Source organism: Sabethes cyaneus, chromosome 1 (genome assembly GCF_943734655.1).
Source record: "Sabethes cyaneus chromosome 1, idSabCyanKW18_F2, whole genome shotgun sequence".
NCBI lineage: Eukaryota > Metazoa > Arthropoda > Insecta > Diptera > Culicidae > Sabethes > Sabethes cyaneus.
In genome coordinates, this window is record NC_071353.1 from 80,418,667 (window position 1) to 80,437,671 (window position 19,005).

General features: G+C 46.6%; 1 protein-coding gene across 4 annotated transcripts in view; it reads right to left on the reverse strand.

Annotated features, from left to right (window-relative positions):
• The window catches only part of LOC128732919 (syntaxin-binding protein 5), a 1,693,445-nt gene that overhangs the window by 350,562 nt on the left and 1,323,878 nt on the right, over positions 1–19,005 (reverse strand). The gene's annotated exons all lie outside the window — the stretch shown is intronic.

Sequence of the window (19,005 nt, forward strand, 5' to 3'; positions counted from 1 at the left end):
ATGTAATGATCCGGTGACATCAGCAGATTTCATTCTTGTGGAGAATGGACGTCGATCTTTGTTAGGGCGCTCGACCTCTAGTGACCTGGGACTACTAGCAGTCCGGACTTCCGTTAACAACTGTGAGCAAAGTCCCAAGAGTAAAGTGTTCCCCAAGATGCCAGATGTCGTCGTTAGGTTCAGCATCGATAAATCCATCCCACCAGTTCGCAACGCATACTATAACGTTCCCGCTGCGTACCGGGAAGGAGTTAGGCTGAGACTGATGGAAATGGAAGAAAGTGGCATAATAGAGAAGGTGACTTCGGCGCCGAACTGGATCAGCGGCATGTCGGCAGTTCCGAAGGGAAAGAACGATTTTCGGTTGGTCGTCAACATGCGAGCCGCTAACAGGGCCATCAAATGTGAATACTACCGCATGCCGCTCATCGATGAAATGAAAATAAAGCTGCATGGTGCCAAATATTTCTCAAAACTGGACTTGAGTAACGCATATTACCACCTGGAACTCAGTCCTGAATCTCGAGAGCTAACCACGTTTCTAGCAGAATGCGGGATGTATCGCTTCAAGCGTCTCATGTTTGGGGTCAATTGCGCGCCGGAGGTGTTTCAGCGCGAGATGTCGCGTATCTTAAAAAACATTAAAAACATCATCATTTATATTGATGACATACTCATATTTGCGAGCACACTGGAGGAACTAAGAGAGACGGTCGCCAAGGTTTTGAAAATTTTACGGAAGAACAATCTGACATTGAATGTCAGTAAGTGCGAGTTCGACAAAACTCACATTAAATTCTTGGGCCACGAACTGGATCTATTTTATTTATTTATTTATTTCTACAACATATAGTTGCACAGATTATTCACTAACTTAAGGCCTTAATTCTATGTTTATAAGTACATTTACTGATATTGAAGTCGAACACACTTGACGTTTCATCAAAAGCACGGCAGCACATAGTCCACGGTTCATTGTGGCCGTAGTTAGTACGATGGGAACGATGCCATAGCATTGTATGGTTACGCAGTTGCCTATGAGGGACATGTATGCAAATCATACTAAGAAGTGGGCTGCAGTCAATATCCCCGTTGATTAGTCCGAAAATAAACATTCGCTGCAGTAGTTTTCTTCTGGCTGCTAACGTATCGATGTCAATAAGCCTGCAACGTTCTACATATGGAGGAAGATTCGTTGTATCGTTCCACGGTAGGACACGTAACGCATATCTTATAGAGTTCTTTTGGATGGACTCAATTCTATTCGCATGTACCGCGTAATAGGGTGCCCAAACAACGACCCCATATTCAAGCAAGCTCCGAACGAGTGTACAGTATAGCGATTTCAACGCATAGATGTCTTGAAAGTCGTTAGTGTTTCTTTTCAAAAAACCGAGCGTTGCATATGCCTTAGCAATAATCGTGGATACATGCACTGTGAATCTGACTTTCGTGTCAATGTAAATGCCCAAATCCTTAACAGTATGGACACGAAGCAAGATACTGTGTCCTATGCTATACTCGTGATGCAGCGGCTCGCGTAAACGGCTAAATGATATGACCGGTATTACCTGCCAATTCACTTAGCTGTTGAATACAGGATGCATGATGGGAGTACACAGCCGGATCTGAATTGGGCCTAATATAGACACAGCATACATAGACCAACTGCATTGGCAGCGTTACGCACACCGCGACTTGTTCTAAACTTTCGGCATTTGCTAGTTGGATCAGCTTGCATCGTAAGTGCTTTTTTACTCCTATCAGCACGCCGCCACCACGTAGAAGTTGGGATGTAGAAGGATTGCGATCAAGGCGATGAATCACATAGTCGGACGAGAGTTCAGAGTTAAATATATCACATGCGAGCCACGTTTCGGTTAGCGCGATGACGTCGTAGTCACTCGTTGAAAGTGCTAATCGGAGTTCTTTAGTTTTAGTTCTTAATCCACGAACGTTTTGATACAAAATTGTTAGCGGACGGGCACGGTGAGGCTTTTGACAAGGTGAGGCTTCAACTGGTATTATTGGACTACAACTAACGCCTACATGTCCATTGCCGGAGTCACTGATGTTGACGGTTGTAACGGGTTCAACAGTACTGGCCGTAAAAAATCACGTTTTTTGCCAGAATCCTCAAACTCCCGAAATCTTATACCAGATGGCCATGTATCCAAAGACATTGCTTTTGATTTCAGATCCTCTGCCATCCCGACTTTGTAAGACACAAAAGTAAGGGAGCGCAAGTCTTTTCCGCGAGGAACGAGTTTAATGACAGTGGTCTCGCTTGTTCCTAAATTCGAGTGCACCATATTCGTAACCGTCTCGTCGCTAACATCCGGATGAATGTTTGACAGATACAACCAAAACTTGTCCTTCTCTTGATTGACCGGTGTAGCAGCAATGTTGGATTCAGGATTACAAATTCCAGTCCCACAAAGAAGTTTCGTTGGACGGTGCGAAGTATTATCGGTATCATTTTCCTCTCTCTGCCTCTTAGTACGGACGGAAGATATCGACGGGAAACGCGGTCTCGAAACAGGAGTTGTTGGTACTGAATCAATCCATGATTTGAAATTGGAGCGAATTTCTTGACGTAAGTCGTTTAGTATGCTATCACGAATTTCTTTTTTCAGCGACTCAACAATACTGTCATTAGTTGCGTTGGTCGAAATCATAGCATTGGAGAAACGTGCTTTAGCCAACAAGTTTTTGCAAGCTGTGCACATCCAAACGACGTGGTGATTATTGTTTAACGTCTGTTTAAGCTCTTCAGATATGCCGGAACAACGAGAGCAAAAGTGTGACGAACAAAATGCTCCACATTTGAAAACTTCTCCAGTGATCTCATTTGCACACTTTTCACAAGTGCTAGGCATTTTTATAACGTCTGGTATCGAAAGGGTTAAAAATTTGATGATGACAGTACCCGACACCAGAGGCGCTGTGTGTAGTTTTAAATGCGATTCGGTGGGTGGAGATTTTTGTGGCGAGTTTGACACACAAGCGACGACTACTTCACTTAGTTGTTTTTGACTTACGTATTACGTTGTATGATGCGAATGATGTTGATGTCGTAGTAAACAGCGAACGAACAGCAGTGGAAGTTGTTTACGTGCAGTGGCTCGAAGCAGCAGAGTTGAACGATACAATCCTTGGCGGTGCGAAGTTTCGGCGTAAATGAAAACACGGTGGCAAAAATCTAGTTTATTTTGCCAGCCAGTTCAAAGTTGGAAGTCTAACAGAGTTTGATTTTCTTATGCCTGATGTTTGATACAGCTTGCAAAAGTGAAGTGCAGTGTTGCAGCAGCGGTATAGTAGCGGAGGTTTATTTTTGTTTTGCTTAGTGCAATTTGCAATCGAACGGGAATAGTGGAGCGGTTGATGGTATAGTGCGATAGTAGTAGTGATTCGGAACAGTAGCTTTCGCCTGATGGTAACAGGTGGAGAGCGGCGAGGTGGGAAAAGTGGATCGTCACGGGTTCCACGTTGACGAAGAGAAAGTGAGGAGTGTGAAATGCTTCAGGAGCCCCCGGACCGCTTCAGAACTTCGCAGTTTCCTGGGGATGGCATCATTTATCAGCCCTTATATTCCGCATTTCGCGAAAATTACTGCCTCTCTCTGGTCAGTAGCAACTATGAAAACCTGGAAATGGGGACCGCAGCAAGAAAAGGATTTTGAAGCGGTGAAGGACAGAATTGTGCGTTGCGTTCATTTGTTGGGTTATTTTGCGGAAAATGATACGTACCTTTACACGGACGCCTCTCCTGAGGCTTTGGGAGCAGTGCTCGTGCAGGAGAACAGCCATGGGGAGTCTCGCATAATAAGCTTCGCTTCTAAAACGTTAACTTCTACCGAAAAACGGTATGCTCAGAACCAACGGGAAGCCCTGAGCGCCGTATGGGGAGTCGAGCATTTTTCGTACTTCCTGTTAGGACGGCACTTCGTGTTACGCACGGACGCGCAAGGTGTGGCGTTCATTCTCAATCGTGCTCGTGAGAATTCGAAAAGAGCGTTAACAATTGCGGACGGTTGGGCCTTACGATTGAGCCCCTATAGCTACGACATAGAGTATGTCCGTGGGCGTGATAATGTTGCGGACCCGTCGTCTCGGCTATACAAACACGGAAACGATGCTCCGTTTGACGAAACCGCGAGTCCCTGGGAAATTGCAGTTGTAGAAACAATGAGCACCGAAATATTGACAGAAACCGAAGTGCAAGACGCTACTGCGAAGGATGAGACTCTGCAACAGGTCATAACGGCTCTCGAAACAGGAAAGTGGCCAAAATCGCTAAGTAAGTTCAAAGCCGTAGCCGAAGATTTGTCGGTTTGCAATAATATAGTTGTCAAACGGGGCTGCGCAGTAATCAGTAAAAGAGCATCCTACGTGAACGTGTTTGGTGGCCAGGTATGACGGTGGATGCCAAAGATTGGGTTGAAATCTGTCAAGCATGTGCTACAACCGGGAGGCCGGAAAAACCCACCCCGATGAAACGCATGTTTGCTCCGAAAACAGCATGGGAAACTATCGCAGTAGACTTTAACGGACCTTACGCAAAGCTGGGGGGGGGGGGGGGTTTGATCTTGGTAATTGTTGACTACAGATCCCGTTATTTGATTGCGAAACCGGTCCGGTCTACAGGTTTCGAACATGTTAGGAATCTTTTGGAACAAATTTTTGAAAGGGAGGGTTATCCCCAGAACATCAAGTCGGATAACGGCCCTCCTTTCAATAGTGAAGAATACAGAGCATTCTGCAAAGCACGCGGCATAAATACCATTTTTAGTACTCCACTGTTCCCTCAACAGAATGGCTTGGTTGAGGGATACATGAAGCTCGTTAATAAGGCTATGGCGACTGCAATCTCTACGGGAGCCAATTACGCTAATGAGCTACAAGCTGCAGTCGAAGCACACAATGCGGCGGCCCATAGCGTAACTAAGGTGCCTCCTGAGGAAGTTTTAACGGGTCGTAAGATTAGGCGCCATCTACCGCTGCTTGTTCGTGGGAATTCCGAGCACGATGCAGACCTGCTCAACGATAGGGATCGTCGTGCAAAACTGCTGGCAAAAGAGTACGAAGATCACCGCCGTGGAGCTAAAGTATGCCGTGTGAAGCCAGGGGACGTCGTGATTACGGAACGGACAGCTCGTACAAAAGGAGACGCAAGGTTTGACCCGAAGACGTTCACCGTGATGGAGGAGGACAACGGTAACTTAGTTCTGTGCGACGATGATGGGAAGGTCTTGCGGCGTCATGTAACTCAAACACGAAAAGTCAAGGAATGGAGGAAGTGTGAACCTGAGCCCGCAGTCAACAGTGACACTAACCATGGGAATCCAACACACCGCCGCTCTGTTTGTGATAGGAAACCTCCCGCGCATCTTGACAATTACGTGCGAATTTGTGAGCTTGAGAAAACGGACCGCAAATACACGATAGATTAAACAAAACAGTGCTGACTTTTCTTCAACAAAATCCGAAACCTTCTAGTATACTACCGATAGTCATGTTTTTCTTTAATAGAGAAGAGGGAAGATGTGGGATACGAGCGAGACTACCCATTGCGAGTTAACTATAGTTCTTCGATTAATGTTGAGCAGCACTCAAGGGTTCCCATGCGTATCAGCATACATCGATACTTGTGCGGCACATTATCGACATAACACTTACACTAGCACATTTCATATGAGCCGGGCTCTTCGGTTTTCTGGCACGGCTCATCGTCCTCTTCTTTCGCAGTCAGCAAGCCAGGTAAGACGTGTCGACCATTGGCTCCAGCGTCTTTTCGAGTGATTCTAGCAGCTAAGTTCCACAGATGTCCCTATTTTGAATTCCACTTTTGGTTGCGTCATTATTAATGCATTTAAATTTTCTTCTATCAGGAGTTGGATTTTCCCATAAAGGTTTCGAGCTTCTGTAGTTAATATTGTTTGCTGATGATTTTCGAAATCATCAAGCAGGAATAAAATCTCCTCATAGGATTCTTTTGCAAGTTTTTGTTTGCATATAAGGGTAGCCCTTAGGTATGTTCTATTGGGGCTTTTTCTTAGATTATTAAGTAATTGTTCTAGGATTTTAAAATGTTCTTGGAATAGTACAAAAATGGTGACTTACAGCTGCTGGATCGCCGCTGCTCTTGCTGCTTTACATTGATATTCTGATCATAGTAGTTTTGATAGGAATGTAGAATCGATGCGTTTCTTGAGTTTGCAAAACTACAAAAAAATTAATGGATTGTGCGATTTTCATTCAATGATAGGGGAGGGGAGGTTTAGTTAACGTTACGTAATTTAAAGGGGGGGCTATACCAAGCGTTACTCATTGTTACATACGGGAGGGAGGGGGTCAAAAAACTATAATTTTTGCATTACGTAATTAGTGGACCACGCCTTACTGCTGGTGGTGGTCTAGTGATTAATGTACGGTGAACTTCACGTAGGCAGCACTTCCAAGTGAAATATAGCGCTGTTGCAACGACGGTGACAACTATGCAAAAGGCTATGACATCGACACTAGTGGTAGAAATTCCGTAAACTGCCTGTTGTTGTTGTAGTTATACACTGTTGACGATGATTTCCTCCTTAGAAGTTTTTCCGCCCATGATAAAGGTATTCCTGTCTTAAATTGGGAGATTTTGAATGAGCATGACAACGTCGATGATATGGCTAGGCTGTTTTGTGACACTCTGTACCAATGGCTGAGCGCACATTTACCGCTTGTGAAGGAACCAGCATCCCCTCCGTGGACTACCCCGCACCTGCGCTTTTTGAAACGTAAACGCAATTTCTGGCAACGTAAATATCGCCGTTGGAAAACTGGCGCAGCAAAGCGGCATTTTAAGCAACTGAGTGATGAATATCGACGTGTGAATGCTTCGTTATATAAAGGTTACGTCATGCGCGTTCAAACTGACCTTCGTAGGAAACCGAGAAATTTTTGGGCTTTCGTCAACTCGAAACGAAAATGTGCTTCAGTTCCCGGCAATGTTTATCTTGACGACACGGAATCAAAATCAAATTTGGATTCGTGTGAATTGTTTGCGAGATTCTTCGCTTCGGTTTTTGCCGATGATACTGCATCCGAGGTGGACTCTGAGAAAGCCTCACAGTCTGTTCCGGTTGACTTAGTTGACCTGAACACGTTCGATATTACTACTGATATGGTTTTAGCTGCTGCAAAAAAGTTGAAACGGTCGTTCTCTGCTGGACCGGATGGTATTCCATCTGTCGTTATTGCTCGATGTGCACCTGTGCTGGCTGATCCCTTGCGGTGTATATTCAACAAATCGTTTGAGCAAGGCGCGTTTCCTACTATCTGGAAGCAGTCTTTTATGTTCCCGGTATTTAAAAGTGGTGATCGTCGGAATGTAAGGAACTATCGTGGCATAACAAGCCTCTCTGCTGCTTCGAAGCTATTCGAAATAATTGTAAGCACTATCGTTTTGTCCCGAACAAAAAATTATATCTCCACCGATCAACACGGATTCATGCCTGGCCGATCTGTTTGCACGAATCTCCTCGATTTTACGTCTACATGCATTACACACATGGAACAGAAGGCTCAAGTCGATGCAATCTATACTGACTTGAAAGCGGCGTTCGATCGGATAGACCATGGCATACTGTTAAAGAAAATCTCGCGGCTTGGTGCGTCACAGAAGTTTACTGTATGGCTGAGTTCGTACTTGCGCAATAGAGTTCTGCGGGTAAAACTCAACAACTGCTGCTCTACTGAGTTTACCAACAATTCTGGTGTCCCACAAGGTAGTAACATGGGGCCTCTGTTATTCGCATTATTTTTCAACGATGTTACTTTGTTGTTGGGCGTTGGCGTAAAACTTGTATATGCCGATGATTTGAAACTTTATCTGCCCATACGTTCCATTGAAGACTGTCACCGACTACAAGAGCTGCTAAACGTCTTCGTATGCTGGTGCCGTAATAATTGGTTACTTGTTAGTATCGCCAAATGCCATGTTATTACGTTTCACCGTACAGTAAACCCAATAGTGTTCCAGTATCAAATCGATAACCAGCAACTAGCAAGAGTTGATCACGTTAGCGACCTAGGTGTTTTGCTGGATACCAAGCTCTCCTTCAATTTACATCGCACTAATGTCATCACTAAGGCAACACGTCAGCTCGGTTTTATCTCGAAAATTGCCCGGAATTTCAACGATCCTTATTGCCTGAAGGCCTTATATTGTTCACTGGTGCGTCCGCTACTCGAATACGCTAGTTTAGTGTGGTGTCCTCAACAGCTTGTATGGAACTTGAGAATTGAACGGGTACAAAAACGGTTTATCCGGTTCGCACTACGAGACCTACCTTGGCGTGATCCAGTGAATTTGCCCCCGTATCCCGACCGCTGCCGCCTTCTTGGCATTGACACTCTTGAACGACGCAGAAAGATCGAGCAAGCGATGTTTGTAGCTAAGGTGATTAATGGTGAAGTCGACAGCCCGAGAATTCTATCGCAGCTGAACTTCCGTGCCGTGCAACGTACCCTTCGATCTACTGGTCTGCTCCAGCTCAGCTTCCATCGAACGACGTTTGGATTTAACGAACCGTTGGCCTCCAGCGTGCGTACCTTTTGCAGAGTGGAGGATTTGTTCGACTTTGGCGTGCCGTCTCACAAATTTTTGCAAAAAATATTATTGTGTAACTTTTAGAATATTAGACACTGTGTTGCTATACTTTCATTAAGACATACAGTCAGATGAATTTAAAATTAATAATAAACAAACAAATAAACGTAGGTTGATTTCTACGACTGTTCACCTGTCGTGTTATATTTCACTGTTGCATGCCCAACTACTAGTGATTAGAGAGCCTTAGAGAGTCGCCATCTGAAACAAATAATCTAGCAACAATGCAGCTGCGTCTGTCAGTGTTGCCGCACGCACAGATTATTCTATGATCAACAGACATTTGGAATAAATAATTTTTATAAAATCTAGATATGTAATTCCTTTTTTTTTTAAACTCGTTTATTTGGTTTGGCTCGTTTGCGGTAGCTTAGAGGAGCTGTAAGTCTTTTATAGAAATGGTATAATTGTGAGCATTGCTTATAACCTATGTTAGGAGGTATTTATTTATTTATATACAGTCAACAGGTTAAAAACAACCCCAATGACTCCACTTAAATTTACTTACAAATAATACAAACATCTTTTAACATCACACCGATAACGCTCTTACAAAATTACTTTTAATAACACGTCTACACAAATTAAAATCGAAGCACTCGAAACAATTCTCAAATACACGACACATATTTTTTATTGGCTCATGCATCCCATAGTTTGTCCTGGATCTCCCTATATCGAGGAACATATGGGAACGAAGAGCACGTCTGCGGATGTTCACGTCCAAGAGGCCTAGAAGTTCAGGGCAGTCAATGTAGGACGTTAGTAAGTCGCTGATGAAGCAAGCCTTGGCGACATCTCTCCTAACGCTGAGTGAGTCAAGGTGGATTAACTTGCAGCGATCAGCATAACGAGGTAGGTTATTCCGGTCGTTCCATGGCAGGTGTCGTAGTGCATAGCGTACAAATTTGCGTTGGACGGCCTCGACTTTGATGATCCCATTTTGATAGAACGGTGCCCAAACGACCGACGAATATTCGAGAGTTGAACGCACTAAAGCACAGTATAAGGCTTTGAGGCAGTAAGCGTCCTGGAAATACTTGCCGAATCGAAAGATGAATCCCAACTGCGACGAGGCCTTGGAGACAACATATGACACTTGATCTTTGAATGTCAGTGAGGAATCAAGAAGTACACCAAGATCTTTCACAGTGTTCTCACGTTTTAAAGATGTACCATCGAGAATGTAGTCGTGAAGCATTGGTGATCGTTTGCGGCCGAAAGAAATAACACAGCATTTAGAAGCGTTCAAAACCATCCGATTTGTTTTACACCATGCTGCAAATGCTACGAGTTGTTGTTGAAGAGAGAGGGCATCGCTTGGTTTGTTGATGACGTAATAAAGTTTCAGGTCATCAGCGTAAGATTTTTTATAACAATCCAGGATCCAGTTTGCGTCATTCATGTATAACAGGAAAAGAAACGGGCCAAGATGGTATGATCGATACACCCGATTTACTGGGGTTAGTAGGTTTACACAGTTTTCTTAATATATAGGGGCTAGGAGGGATGGATTAGGGATTTCATTTGTACTTGTGTCGTTTGCAAAGGTGCAACTACATTGCAGTGTGTGGAATCGCAGTCGTACTGGCGTTGTTTGATACTGGCGTTTTACTGTCTTCGGACCATGTCTGCTGTCTCCAGTACATGTTACTGTCACATTAAGGTGTAGGACGAGTAGTCTGGGAATTAAACGTAGAATTTTGTTTTAAATCTTTAAGTCAGCCTTTTTTAGGAATGCGTATATGAGATTCATATACTGGAGATCTCGGCTACCCAGAATATCTCGTACAGGGACGTTAGGTTGTCTTCCTCGGGCCCGAAGGGAATCAGTTAGCTTAGACCTAGCATCATAGAATTCGGCACACGACCAAACAACATGCTCGATGTCGTGGAAGCCATCGCCACAAACACAGTGGTTACTCTCTGCAAGCCCAATACGAAAGAGATGCGTGTTTAACGTGTAGTGATTGGACATAAGTCTAGACATCACGCGAATGAAATCTCTACTCACATTCAATCCCTTGAACCATGCTTTCGTCGATGGTTGTATAACATTTCGCCGAAGACCATATCGCGGAGTACCGTTTCGCGGAATACCATTTCGCGGAAAACATTTTCGCGGAAAGTACCAAAACGCCGAAAACCCTTTCGCGGAAAGTACTATTCCGCGGAAAACCGTTTGGCGGAAAGAACCATTTCGCGGAAAACCATTTGGCGGAAAATATTGTTTCGCGGAAAACCATGTTAGTAGCAAACTTTTCCTAGATGATTCAGGGCGAGCCGGCCGCAGGCAACGGCGAGTGTTCGCCGGTGACCCGTCGTCGGAAGCGCCGGCCACTGCGGGGGGGCAGCCCCCCTTTTTTTTGTATTGTTTATGCAGGGAGAAAATCTTCATAGACAGCACCTTCGCGGTGCCGAATAGGATTCACATGGTGCCAACATGCGCCTACCTACTAAAAACTATCCTGCTGCCCGTTCCTGAACCCCTCCCGGAACTACCGTTAGGTTTTACTTCAGGAGGGAGGACGTGCCGAAGCACTCCGACTTGTCCGTTGCGTGTGTGGGTTCACAAAACACCCTTGCCCTTGCATACCGCCACTACCCTTCACCTAGGGCCTGGGCTGCCCAATCAGCCCATTACTGACCCTAGCAAGCTATGTCAGGCCCTGTCGTTGCAGCCGTTCTAGCCGTTGCAACTCCGTTATCACCGCCGTTGCCGCCCTATCGACGGCACCCCATGCGCGCTGCTCAGCGCACATTCTCTGCACAATGTTGTCGGCGTTGGTGTCTTCCCCAACGACCGCAAGCATCGCCCGCCGAGTGGACGTAAACCGCGGGCAGTGAAAAATCACATGCTCTGCCGTTTCCTCGGCTACCGTACAAACGGGGCAAAAGGGTGAATCTACCCGCCCGCGTGTATGTAGATACTTCTTGAAGCATCCATGTCCCGACAGGAACTGGGTAAGGAAAAAGTTTACCTCACCATGACCTCTGCCGATCCAGGACGATATGTTCTGGATCAGCCTATGGGTCCACCTACCATGGTCGGTGCGATCCCATTCCGCCTGCCAACGCCTAATAGAGTCCAGCCTAACTCTGTCCCTAGCGCCCCTGACGTTCCTCTGCCTGTGGCACTCGATATCCTCACCCAGGAGTATGCATATTGGAATCATGGCTGCAATAACCCCAATCGCATCCAACGATATGGTACGGTAGCCGCACGCAACGCGCAATGCTAACAGCCTGAACACCTTGTTCAGACTTGCCTGATTGCGCTTACTCTCCAAAGCCGGGGCCCACGCCGGTGCACCGTATCGTAACACCGACATGGCAACGCTGGCCATCAGGCGTCTCTTACTGCTGCTAGGACCGTAGCCGTTCGGCATGATCTTAGACAGCGCAGTAACCGCCGTTGACGCTTTACCACAAGCATAATCCACATGGCTGGTGAAGTTCAGCCTGTTGTCTGTCATGACACCCAGGTACTTCACACTTCGTTTGGAGACAATCACCTGTCCCCCAACGATTATTTTTGCCTCTAGGGCCGACTTACGGTTGCTGACCATCACAGCTTCCGTCTTATGGTGGGCCAATCGCAGATTGACGCCCGCCATCCAACCCTCTATTATGCTTATGGCGTCTGATGCCAGCATTTCCACCTCCTCCAGAAACTCGCCTATCACTGTAAGGATGATATCATCGGCGAAGCCAGTGATATCGACCCCATTGGGTAGTTCGAGCCTCAGCACCCCATCGTACATGGCATTCCAAAGCGTGGGGCCGAGAATCGAACCCTGTGGAACACCCGCTGTCACTCTGTACCTCTTCGCCCCGTCCGCCGTGTCGTACACTAGCGTCCGGTTCTCGAAGTAACTCTTAAGCAACCTGCATAGATGATCCGGTACCCTCATCCTATGCAGCGCTAACGCAATTGCACCCCAGTTAGCGCTGTTAAAGGCGTTTTTGACATCGATTGTGACTATGGCACAATACCTGTCGCCTCGCCTTTTCCGTTTCATAGGCTTCTCGGCCCTCTCCACTACGGACTTTATGGCATCTACAGTGGACTTCCCCTTATGGAAGCCAAACTGCGTGTTTGCCAGTCCGACATCACTTTCCGTCACAGGCGTTAGCCTGTTTAGGATTACCCGCTCTAGCAATTTTCCTAGCGTGTCCAGTAAGCAAATTGGCCTGTACGACGAGGGATCACCAGGTGGTTTCCCCGGCTTTGGCAGCAGTACCAATGTTTGGACTTTCCATTTGTCTGGAAATTCGCTTTCCTCTAGGCAACTCTGAAGCGTCTCTCTAAACATATCGGGATATGCTTGGATCGCCGCTTTGAGTGCCTCGTTCGGAATCCCGTCAGGACCGGGCGCTTTCTTCGTTTTTAGACCCCTGGCAATTACGATGAGTTCCTCATTCGTGACCGGATTGAGGACATCATTCGATTGACCGTACGGGGTCGGAGGCCACCAAACTGGATCGTGTTGCGGAAAGAGCCCTTCCACGATGACTTTCAGCTTTTGGGGGCAGGTTTCCTGCGGCGCAGATGTACCCTTCATCTTTTTCATTACCACCTGGTATGCACCTCCCCAGGGGTTTGAATCCGCATCGCGACATAGCTCCTGGAAACAGGATTTCTTGCTACGCCTAACCTCCTTCTTAAGCGCCGACCTTGCCGCTCTAAGATCAACTCCCCGAGCTTCAGCATCTGCATCGGTCCGGGCCCTCTGCGCTAGCCTTCTCGCTCTGTGGCACCTGGAACGGAGCTGGGCAATGGTATCACTCCACCAGTATACCGAGCGACGACCGTTCATTGGCTGCCCCGTCCTAGGCATAGTGGTATCACATGCCCGTACTAGGACGTTGGTCAGCTCACGAGCACTCAGGTTCGAGCGGGTGCTCTCTGCACTGAGTGCTTCAACGAACAGGTCTTTGTCGAAGGCCTTCACTTTCCACCTCCTCCCTGTCGACTTCGCCACGCGTGGCCGTAGCGCCCGTCGTTCAATCGTGTACCGTATAGCTTGGTGGTCGCTATGCGTGTACTCATCTGACACCCTCCAGCCCATGTTGGCAAGCAACGTTGGGCTGCAGAAGGTGATGTCGATGATCGATTGTTGTACCCCCCTACAAAAGGTACTGACGGATCCCACGTTAGCCAGACTTACATCTAGCTTGGACAGAGCTTCCAGCAAGCTTTGTCCCCTCGAAGTAGTGCACCTGCTACCCCATTCGACAGCCCAAGCATTGAAGTCTCCTCCAATGACAACGGGCTTGCGGCCCGTGAGTTCGTCGGTGAGCACGTCTAGCATCCGGTCAAACTGCTCCGGCGACCACCTAGGTGGAGCGTAGCAGCTACAGATGCAGACGCCATCGACCACCGCGATCACGAACCCCTCTTGGTCGGACGACACCACCTCCTGGATCGGGTATCTACCCATCACGGCGATCGCTGCCATCCGACCCTTATCGATAACCCAGTTAGCGCCTCCACGGGGGACCCGGTAGGGATCCGCGATAATGGCAATATCGCACCCCGTCTCGGCTGCCGTTTGCCAAAGCAACTCCTGTGCCGTTTCACAGTGGTTTAGGTTAATCTGTATAACCTACACCCTTATCGTTGCAATGCCCGCCTATAAGCCGCACACAGTGGGCCACCTGTGGCATGCTTATTTCCCGCATCGACTGTGCAGAGCATGCACCTGGGGGGTTTGCTACATCCCCTGGCGAAGTGGCCATCTTCGCCGCACCGCCTGCACAGCTTGGACCGATCGGGGGCCTTACACTTGGCCGCCCGATGGCCAAAGCCCATACACCTGAAACAGCGTTCGATACGCCGTTTCGACACCAGTGTACACACTGACCATCCTACCTTAATTTTGCCAGACGCCAACATCTTGTTGGCGATTGCCTCTGGCACGTTTAAGGTCGCAGTTTGCATATCACCGTATGCCTTCCTCAACCGGATGTCTGCGGGTGCCACATCAACCTTAAGCTGATCCCGCAGAGCATCACTCAGGTCCACTGTCGTCGTAATCTCGTCGAGGTTTTTGCACTCGACCAGAACACGCTGCGACAGCGCCTTTACCTGGCCCGCTTCGCCCAGGGACTGCTCTACCAGTTTCTGGTAATTCGAACTCTGGACCGTTGGGTCCTTTTTGAGCTCGAAGAGCATATCCCCTGCCTGGGTTCGGCGGGTCTTTACTACGTTGGCCCCAAACTCCTGCAACTTGGGGTCCACTCGAACCTTACGCAGTAGTTCGGCGTACGACAGCTCACCTGTAGCTTCACTACTAAGGCGTCGCCCTTATGGACGCGCCTTGGCTTTGGCTTTGCAGCCGCAGCCTCGCTCGGTTTCGGCCTCGGCGGTTTAGACGGTTTACGCCTAACCACCTGCCATTCCTCCTCCCCGGTCCCGGAAGCACCATCCGGGCAGCCCCCCTGCAGAGATCACATCTGTCTAGGTCTATTCGTTTTCCTAGGTCTACTGACCGCTAGTTAGTTTTCCCTAGTCCTCGCATCGATTTAACTTTTGTTGAATACAAAGCGGCGAAGCCGCTTTTTGCCGCTTCCAAACTGAATGAGCGGTGGTTCTTCGCCAAATAGTACTTTCGGCAAAAATTTTTTCCGCGAAATAGTACTTTCCGCAAAAATGTTTTCCGCGAAATGGTACTTTCTGCGAAAATGTTTTCCGCGAAATGGTTTTCCGCGAAACAGTATATTCCGCGTTATGGTCATCCGCGAATTGGTTTTCCGCGAAATGGTATTCGGCGAAATGTTATACAATCTTCGTCGATACCTTAGGAATGATGGAATGTAGCCATCGTCCCAACTCATCTATATTCCATGATGTTTGCCAACTAATGAGTGACCTCTGACGCAAGGTACTATAAAATTCGTTATAAGCAATTGGTCTATCGAAAATAATGCCATCAATTGCACCCACCTTAGCTAAAGAATCAGCCTTCTCATTACCCGGAATGGAGCAATGAGAAGGGACCCAGGCTAAGGTAACCTTAAAATTTTTATTAGTTAAAGCACTAAATAGCTCCCGTATTTTCCCCAGGAAATACGGGGAGGTCTTTACCATCTTCATCGATCGCAGAGCCTCAATGGCACTGAGACTATCTGTGAAGATGAAGTAGTGGTCTGTGGGCATAGTTTCGATGATTCCAAGGGAGTATTGAATTGCAGCAAGTTCTGCGACATACACGGAAGCAGGAGCATCGAGTTTGTAGGAGGCAGTAAAATTTTCGTTGAAGACACCGAAGCCAGTGGACTCGTCGAGGAAGGATCCGTCAGTGTAGAACATCTTATCGCAACTAATATTTTTAAATTTGTTGAAGAAAATTTTGGGGATCTCTTGCGATCGCAGTTGATCCGGGATACCGAAAGTTTCTTCTTTCATGGTGGTGTCGAAGAATATAGCAGAGTTCGATGTATCTAGTGATGCGACACTCATGGGAGTATACTGAGAAGGGTTGATATCTTGAGCCATGTAGTCAAAATATATAATCATAAATCTAGATTGAAATTGAAGTTCAACCAGCCTTTCAAAATTATCAATTACTAATGGGTTCATAATCTCACATCGAATGAGTAAACGATAGGATAATTCCCAAAATCGATTCTTCAACGGTAGAATCCCCGCCAGCACTTCGAGACTCATCGTATGGGTCGATTGCATGCAGTCTAAGGCAATAGGCAGACAACGGTTTTGTATTCTTTCTAACTTGATAATATGCGTATTAGCGGCGGATCGAAAGCAAAAACACCCATATTCAAGAACAGATAATATCGTTGTTTGGTATAGCCTTGTAAGATCTCCTGGGTGAGCTCCCCACCAAGTTCCGGTAATTGTACGAAGAAATTTTATCCTCTGTTGGCATTTTTGAATCAGATACCTGAAATGGCATGCCCAAGTGCATTTGGAATCGAACCAGATACCGAGATATTTGTAAACTAGTACCTGAGCGATCGTTTTACCCATAAGTAGGAGCTGAAGTTGTGCTGGATCATGCTTCCTAGAAAAAACGACCAACTCTGATTTTTCCGGGGAGAATTCGATACCCAGCTTTAACGCCCAATCGGACAAATTGTCCAAAGTATCTTGCAAGGTTCCTTGCAAATCGTTAGCCGTGGATCCTGTAATGGAAACAACGCTATCATCTGCAAGTTGCTTTAACGTGCATGACTCTTCAAGACAACTATCAATATCGTTAACATAAAAGTTATACAGAAGAGGACTTAGACATGAGCCCTGGGGAAGACCCATGTAGCTAATTCGAGATGTTGTCAAATCATCATGTGTAAAACTCATGCGTTTTTCCGACAACAGATTGAGCAAAAAATTATTCATAACCGGTGAGAGACCCTGCAAGTGAAGTTTCTCGGTCAAAACTTCTACGGAGACAGAGTCAAAGGCCCCTTTAATGTCCAAAAAGACGGATGCCATTTGCTCCTTCTGAGCGTAGGCGAGTTGAATCTCAGTAGACAGCAACGCTAAGCAATCGTTTGTTACTTTGCCCCTGCGGAAGCCAAATTGGGTATTTGAAAGTAAGCCATTCTCTTCGACCCATTTATCCAGGCGAAGGAGGATCATTTTCTCCATTAACTTTCGGATACAGGAAAGCATCGCAATCGGCTTATAAGAATTATGATCGGAGGCTGGTTTCCCGGGTTTTTGAATGGCGATTACTTTCACTTGCCTCCAGTCTTGCGGAACAATATTCAGCTCGAGAAACTTATTGAACAGGTTCAACAAGCGTCTTTTGGAAGGGTTAGGCAGATTCATCAACAAGTTGAATTTGATTCTGTCTAACCCTGGAGCAGTATTGTTGCAAGAAAGGAGAGCTATAGAAAATTCTACCATTGTAAACGGAGGTTCATTTGCAATCGAAGGGGACGCGTCGCGAAAAGATCTCTGAGCCGGAACAGAGTCCGGACAGACCTTCTTGGCAAAGTCGAGAATCCATCGGTTAGAGTACTCCGCACTTTCGTTTGTAACGTTACGGTTCCGCATGCGTCTAGCGGTGCTCCAAAGAGTGCTCATCGCTGTTTCTCTCGACAAACCGCTCACGAACCGACGCCAATATCCGCGTTTTTTCGCTTTCATCAAACTCTTCATCTGTCTCTCAAGTACCTCGTACTTCCTAAGCAGATCTATCGAACCGAGTTTTCGAAAGTCCTTATACGCCAAGGACTTTTGTGCGTACAGTTCAGAGCACTCTTTGTCCCACCAAATGGTGGAAGACCGCCGGTTGAACGTTTTCCCGGGTGTCGGTTTCGTCTGAGCTTGAGTCGCGGCGTCGAGGATCAAGCCAGTAATAAAGTTGTAATCTTCCTCCGGAGGAAGTTCATCGCGCGATTCGATGTTTTCTGAGATTACGGTCGCGTAGCGTTTCCAATCGATATTGCGTGTGAGGTCATATGTAACATTGATTGAATGCACGGGCGGGTAGCCATTAGTAATTAATATAAGGATTGGCAGCTGATCACTCCCGTGGGGATCATTGATTACCTTCCACTTGCAATCTAACGCTAGTGATGTTGAACAGAGAGATAGATCCAGTACGCTGGCGCGGGCTGGAGGATTAGGTATACGTGTCGCTTCCCCAGTGTTTAGAAGTGCTGTCGGTTGTCGTCATATAACGACCCCCATTGAGTGCAATGGGAATTGAAATCTCCCAGAATTAGCAAGGGTGCGGGAAGCAATTCTGCAATATCAGAAAGTTGCTTCTGCTCAATCCACACCGATGGAGGGATATATATCGAAGCGATACAAAGGTCTTTTCTTTTTATTCTAGCATGAATGGCAACGACTTCTATATTCGAGAACGAGGGGAAATCTACTCGGAAGATAGCACTTCTTGATCCCTAGAAGTACTCCTCCACCATGTGATCCTCGGTCTCGTCGGATGACGTTAAAATCGTGGAAGTTGAGATCATTACTTGAATTGAGAAAAGTTTCACAGAGCGCGAATACGTCACAGTAATTTAATAATTGTTTGAGAAGGTCGAATTTGGGGATGATACTTCTGCAATTCCACTGTAACACAGCGATAGAGTTCTCAGCATTGTTCGACGTATTAGTCATCGAAGGATACGATAGCTGAGAGGAGGGGCCATTGTGCTGTTAGTTGCTTCAAAAATGTCTTAACTGTGGGAAGAAAGGTAAGTAGAAAGCTTTTAAGTGGATCCGAGATGTTGAAGGTTTGAAATATCCAGTCCACAATGTCAGAGAATTTCAAAAATCCCTTTCCCGATTTCATCTCTGAGTGTAAGTTGGATGTGCCAGGGGTTTTTGGTGCACCAGAAAGCGGTGTGTACTCCTGGTTTGATCTCAAA